This window comes from Palaemon carinicauda, chromosome 33, assembly GCF_036898095.1.
Source record: "Palaemon carinicauda isolate YSFRI2023 chromosome 33, ASM3689809v2, whole genome shotgun sequence".
NCBI lineage: Eukaryota > Metazoa > Arthropoda > Malacostraca > Decapoda > Palaemonidae > Palaemon > Palaemon carinicauda.
The window spans coordinates 27,072,271-27,079,770 of record NC_090757.1 but is presented as its reverse complement, the minus strand read 5'-3'; positions in this window follow the sequence as shown (position 1 = coordinate 27,079,770).

The following is a 7,500-nucleotide window of genomic DNA, read 5'->3' as shown; positions in this document are numbered from 1 at the left end:
GGGAAGCGGGGCATATACCACTACTGTAGATACCAGTCGACTCTTTGGCGTAATTACCCGAGGGGAAAGTTCGAGGACATAAAATTGTATTTCATCTAGCCATTTTTTATTTATTTTTTTCAATAGTCGGGTTGCAGGATCTGGGGCGTATGATGTGTAACGTCATATCACAAGAGAGAGAGAGAGAGAGGAGAGGAGAGAGAGAGAGAGAGAGAGAGAGAGGACGAGAGAGAGAGAGAGAGAGAGAGAGAGAGAGAGTCTGTATATCAAAAGTTTTCTTATGTTTGTTTAACCTCGACAAGTCAAATTTTGATCCTTCAAGTTTTCTCAGGTGAAAAAGCGATAATAATTAAAATGATAATATTATAAACCTGGTTTAAACCTAGCTTATCATCGCTTTTATGCCCTCTTACGACTATGTAAACGAAGATACAAAAGACAAGGGTTTGGGGGTAAACATGTATACAATGTCCCTGTGCAAACAATCCCTAAACAAATGCTTTGTCGAGGTGAGCCCACAACCTCCAATGGGTTAGCTGTTGACCATCAGTCAAGACTAACCTTGTCAATAAAGGAAGGCAGCTTGAGGCCTCTTGCGTGTTATGCTGTTTTATATTGTACATATATGACATATTGTTGCTTTTGGACGTGACATATTAGTGGGTTTGCCTTTAATTATTCACGTTAGATTGAGCGGCTTGCATTATCATTTCAGTCGCATCGGAGCACTTCGCCATAATGATGATTCATTATGTTCAATTATTGGATTGCAGTCTCGTTCTTTAGGTTACAAAGGGAATGTATGATTGGGTCTATAGACTTGCCTACTCAGACCCTGAGCGTTACGTAAATTCTGTTATTGATGCATCAATAAATCAGTTCAGAGTTCGGTATTATTTTACTTATTTGTTTCCTTATTGAATGTTCTTTAGCTTCAAGTATTCACTTAAAGAATTTTGACCTTGTTGTGGATGATCTAGTTATTGAAGGAGATAAAATTGACTTGATTATTTCTTACATTTATTTGCATATAATGTATAAAAGGATAATGAAGAACTCCTAACATGGCCAGTGGCTTTTGAAGAGTTCCAACCGTTCTTTTAAGTGAATAGGTTTACGAAATTTATGACCGTGTGCCGCCAGAGCCTCTCACCGGCTTTAAAGGTTTAAAGGGTGCTCATGAATGACACCGACTTTCAAGGTTTAAAGGGCGCTCATGAATGACACCGACTTTCAAGGTTTAAAGGGCGCTCATGAATGACACCGACTTTAAAGGTTTAAAGGGCGCTCATGAATGACACCGACTTTCAAGGTTTAAAGGGCGCTCATGAATGACACCGACTTTCAAGGTTTAAAGGGCGCTCATGAATGACACCGACTTTCAAGGTTTAAAGGGCGCTCATGAATGACACCGACTTTCAAGGTTTAAAGGGCGCTCATGAATGACACCGACTTTCAAGGTTTAAAGGGCGCTCATGAATGACACCGACTTTCAAGGTTTAAAGGGCGCTCATGAATGACACCGACTTTCAAGGTTTAAAGGGCGCTCATGAATGACACCGACTTTCAAGGTTTAAAGGGCGCTCATGAATGACACCGACTTTCAAGGTTTAAAGGGCGCTCATGAATGACACCGACTTTCAAGGTTTAAAGGGCTCTCATAAATGACACTGACTTTCAAGGTTTAAAGGGCGCTCATGAATGACACTGACTTTCAAGGTTTAAAGGGCACTCATGAATGACAGTAATAAGGGACGGTGACATTGCCCTAGGGACTAACCATATATATGTATGATCAGCGCCCAAGCCCCTCCTCCACCCAAGTTAGTCCCAGGGAGGGCCAGGCAGTGGCTACTAATGAGTCAGCAGGTAGATCTACAGGCTCCTCCAAACCCCCCCAATACTTAGCTCTCAAGCATGGTGAGGTTTCAGGCACTACAAAAAATTATCGAGTTTTAGCGAGGCTCGAACCCCCAGGCAAGGATGTTTCCCTTCGTCCATCTTGCTGTCGTGCTCATTTTTAACTTTGCGTCATAGCGCAATTGATTTCCTGAAGGGCCTCCCTGGTCTCTGCGATGGGCACTGTGGCCCAAAAATGATAGACACATTGAGATTCATAAGCTTTATATAACTTGCTGGTATTCTTTGCATTTGAATTATTGTTCTGTATTGATTTAGCACATACCAGGTAATTCTTCTTATGTATCTGTTACGATATTTCCAAAGAATGTGTAATGTTCTACACTTGATGATTATCCTGGATTCTACTAATAAATTATGTTTGTGAGTGAACAGACACACACATATATATATGTATTATATATATATATATATATATATATATATATATATATATATATATATATATATATATAGATAGATAGATAGATAGATATAGATATATGCATACATACATACACATACACACACACACACACACATATATATATATATATATATATATATATATATATATATATATATATATATATATATATATATATATATATATATATATATATATATATATATATATATAGTAGTCTACATAAGGAAAATTGAAAGTTGTGTATATGTAGAAATGCTCAACAGTTTCGTCCGCCAATGGACCTCTTCTTGGAGCGTTTATTATGCATAATAAACGCTCCAAGAAGAGGTCCATTGGCGGACGAAACTGTTGAGCATTTCTACATATACACAACTTTCAATTTTCCTTATGTAGACTACTATATATTGAGTTATCTTCGTGCTGAGGAAGATTACATCCGTAATATATATATATATATATATATATATATATATATATATATATATATATATATATATATATATATATATATATGTGTGTGTGTGTGTGTGTGTGTGTGTGTGTATATATATATATAGATAGATAGATAGATAGATATATACATACATGCATACATACATACACATACACATATACACAGAGAGACATACACACGCACACACTTACAATCAAAGTATGATTGTAAGCAGGTCAAGAACATTGGCTCCACAACATTCAGCATTGTAATGTTTCTTTAACCATTTAAAACTTTAAGTTACGGTCAGTTTCTTCGTTTGCGCAAAAAATGGATTTAATTAGTCGTTTAAGATTTTCGTTGATCAATCTATTCTGAAGAGATGTTTCAATTCTTTTATTTTACCTTGCTTCGAATATTGTTCGCCTGTCTGATCTTCAGCTGCTGACCCTCATCTTAATTTGCTTTTCAAAAATTTGCGGTCTGTCAAATTTCTTATTACACCGTCTTTCAATTATTTATTTATGCATATTGCATAAGATTTTTCCTAATTCTGACTATCCAGTGAATACGGATCTTCCCGGACTGTACCATCCTGTGGATACGGATCTTCCCTTACTGTACCATCCTGTGTATACGGATCTTCCCGGACTGTACCATCCTGTGCATACTGATCTTCCCGGACTGTACCATCCTGTGCCTACGGTTATTCCCGGACTGTACCATCCTGTGCATACGGATCTTCGCGGACTGTACCATCCTGTGCATACGGATCTTCCCTTACTGTACCATCCTGTGCATACGGATCTTCGCGGACTGTACCATCCTGTGCATACGGATCTTCCCGGACTGTACCATCCTGTGCATACGGATCTTCCCGGACTGTACCATCCTGTGCATACGGATCTTCCCGGACTGTACCATATTGTACGCAGTAATAGGTATAGAGTTAATTCTAATAGTTTTGCCTTCGCCAGCATAAGGATCAACACTAAACAATGTTCAGGAAGTTTTGTTCCAGCTGTGATCGGATTGAGGAATATTCTTTCTAATTAGGCAGTTTAATGGGTAGAACTTCAGAAGTTCAAACGTGCAGCGAAAGTTTTCATGTTGTACAGGTTAACGTAAGTCTTTCTTCACAGTTTATATTTGACAGATCCGTTTAACATTGCTTTATCAACTAGAGTTGTAGTTTAGCTAGTGTGTATATGCACATATATACAGGTGTGCATATATATATATATATATATATAATATATATATATATATATATATATATATATATATATATATATATATATATATATATATATATATATATATACACACACACACCTGATACATTGATATGCTCATCGCACCTGTATTTTATTTTTGCACTTGTTTAATCGTTCAGAGTGATTAATGGTTCCAAAAAACCTTGGTTAGAAGTTTCAAAACAAGACATGATACATAACAGACGAACATGTGTGTTCCGACATATGTGACACTTTCATGGGGGTTCGAGTGAAGAGTAGTTTTCCAAGTTTTTCAAGGTTCGATTCCTTATCAGAGCTCGTGAGGGAATTCTAACCTTTTGAAACTCCGGTGGGGATTGAAATTTTAACATATATTACGTCATTGTACAGCACCGACCCTTGTTTGTTCGAATTCTAAGTAATGATTTCCAATAGATAAGAGAGGTATGTATTCTGGAGTCACTCCCTCCATGAGCAGGATATTTTTTAACTTGATCACTAACACTCAGGGTTAATCATCATCATCTCCTCCTACGACTATTGACGCAAAGGGCCTCGGTAACATTTTGCCAGTCGTCTCTATCTTTAGCTTTTAAATCAATACTTCTCCATTTATCATCTTCTACTTCACGCTGCATATTCCTCAGCCATGTAGGCCTGGGTCTTCTAACTCTTCTAGTGCCTTGTGGACCCTAGTAGAATGTTTGGTGAACTAATCTCTCTTGGGGAATGCGAAGAGCATGTGCAAACCATCTCCATCTACCCCTCACCGTAATCTCATCCACATATGGCCCTTGAGTAATCTCTCTTATAGTTTCATTTCTAATCCTGTGATGGTTAATAGTTATCATAAAGTAGCCACGTGTTGAAAACTCATTAAACAGCTATCATGGTGGAGATATTATTATTATTATTATTATTATTATTATTATTATTATTATTATTAGCAACTAGCTAAGCTACAACCATGGTTGAAAGAATGACAAAACTTGATAAAGAAAAAACTTAAGATATTCTTTGGAATGGTGAATCTTTGCAGTAATTAAGCGAAACCTCATAATAACCAGGAAGGGTAATATCATAATAACGTTAACAATTATTAGGAAAACAAAATTCCAAAGGTATCACTAAAGGCGACATGATTTCGTAGAAGCCAAAGGAAGAGGAAGATGCTATTCACGAGAAAACTCGAGAGATAAAGAATTGTTCTTAGTGAAATGACGAGATTCTTCTTAAAGGTAAGCACCGGCTATTATTTATTCCTTCATTCTTTCATTCATCTTTTTCCTCTTATAAGAGTTATAGTGATTTGCTCCAGTGGCTCATCTCTGGAGCACAGGTGCAGTGAGGCAATTATAGCTCTTTATAGCTATGTTTTTGTTTCCTTCTGCCTCTCGCTGGCCTCTTCTTCTCCTGCTGTTACGAGGCACTGGCCGTAAAAGGTAATATTTCTCCAAGTTTTACTTATCTCTCGCATATCTCCAGCGATGAGCTCCATCAGGGAAGTGTGGCTGCTAATTCTTCTCTGGTCGGAGTTTGTTGTTCTTGTTATAGAAGATTATCTTGCCACGTTGCCAGACAAGATAGGCAGAACTTGGGTAGATTTGTACCTGGTGGTTTTACCTTCCGGGATAGATTGATATCTTCCTACACATATATCTAGGATTATGTTTTACACACATACCTAAATATATATACATATGTAAATATACCAAAGCACACATTAACAGGAGTAAGCCTTCCGATTATTAAAAAGCCTTCGTGTTAGGTGATTAGTTTTGACACATGCCTTGACTACTGTATGTGATCATGTATATATATATATATATATATATATATATATATATATATATATATATATATATATATATATATATGTGTGTGTGTGTGTGTGTGTGTGTGTGTATATATGTATATATATATTTATATGTATATATATATTTATATATATATATATATATATATATATATATATATATATATATATATATATAAATTATAATATCATTTCCTACGCCCATTGACGCAAAGGGCCTCTGTTAGATTACGCTAGTGGTCTCTATTATGAGCTTTTAATGGAGTACTTCTCCATTCATCATCTCCTACTTCATGCTTCATAGTCCTCAGCCATGTAGGCCTGGGTCTTCCAACTCTTCTATTGCCTTGTGGAACCCAGCTGAACGTTTTTTGAACTAATCTCTCTTGAAGAGTGCGAAGAGCATGAGTTTATAGTAGTTATTTTATAGAGTACATGATAGTTACCGGGATTACAAAGTTGCTGGTATATTTGTCAAACCATTACCTCAATTTACCCTTAATTCAGCTTTGGCCCACCTAAGAATTTTGGGCGTCCATTATTTCATAAAGAAATCAGGTCATCTCTCATTGGCATTTGAACATTTGGGTTAAAGTCTATTGCTTTTCTGTTAAATTATTTGAAACTTTGGCTTCCTTGACATACTTTTTAAGGTTTTATATGTATATACGTACGCACATTTATTTACTGTTTATGGTGCATATATATATATATATATATATATATATATATATATATAAATATATATATATATATATATATATATATATATATATATATATATATATATATATATTAATGTCTTTTATGTATTTTAAAACGCTATATTTTGGTAATTTAAAGTTTTAAAGTAACCTTTTGTGTAAGTTCGTTTTTTATAAACTCAGTTATTAGAATTAAGTATTTCTTAGTTGGGTTAAAGGGTTTAAATCATACAGTATTTTTAACTTACCTCCATGTTATGAATAATAAGCGCCTTTATAATGAATCAAAGGGTTCGAAAAAATTAGATTATTAGATTATTTGGGATCCAAACTTCCTTGGCATTCGGATCGTATGTTTTTGTGTTGATTTGATTAAGTCTCAAATAAAGATTATGCGGTTTTTTTTTTTAAATGTTTTCACTTTGCTACACTTGTAGTTCAAACCTAAGTTTCTTTGATGTTAGAACTGAGATATAATTTTTTTTTCGCTTGGAATGTTTTAATTTTTATTTGCTAATTAAAACCAAGCTTCTAGCATTACGTATTTATTTTTGTTGTAAATGTACTGGAATTTAACAGTTTAGGTTTTGTGGTATTTCAATATTTATTTAAGCAAGCAATCACTATAGTATAGAATTTAACATGGCTGCTGGGAGGAAGGACGCTGGTGACTGGTATAGAACATAATTGATTGATTGATTGGTTTGAGTTTTTTCTGACATCCTAACATCTAAGATCATTGACGATGATATCGTTTATTGTAAATAAAAAAAAGCGAAATGAAAGCATATTCAATTAAAACCATAAAAGCAAAGATGTCATTTTAAATGTTAAATATCTTTCAGAAGACCTGCTTCTGAGTATAGCACATGAACATACGCTATTATTATTATTATTATTATTATTATTATTATTATTATAATTATTATTATTATCATTATTAGCCAAGCTACAACCCTAGTTGGAAAACAAGACGCTAT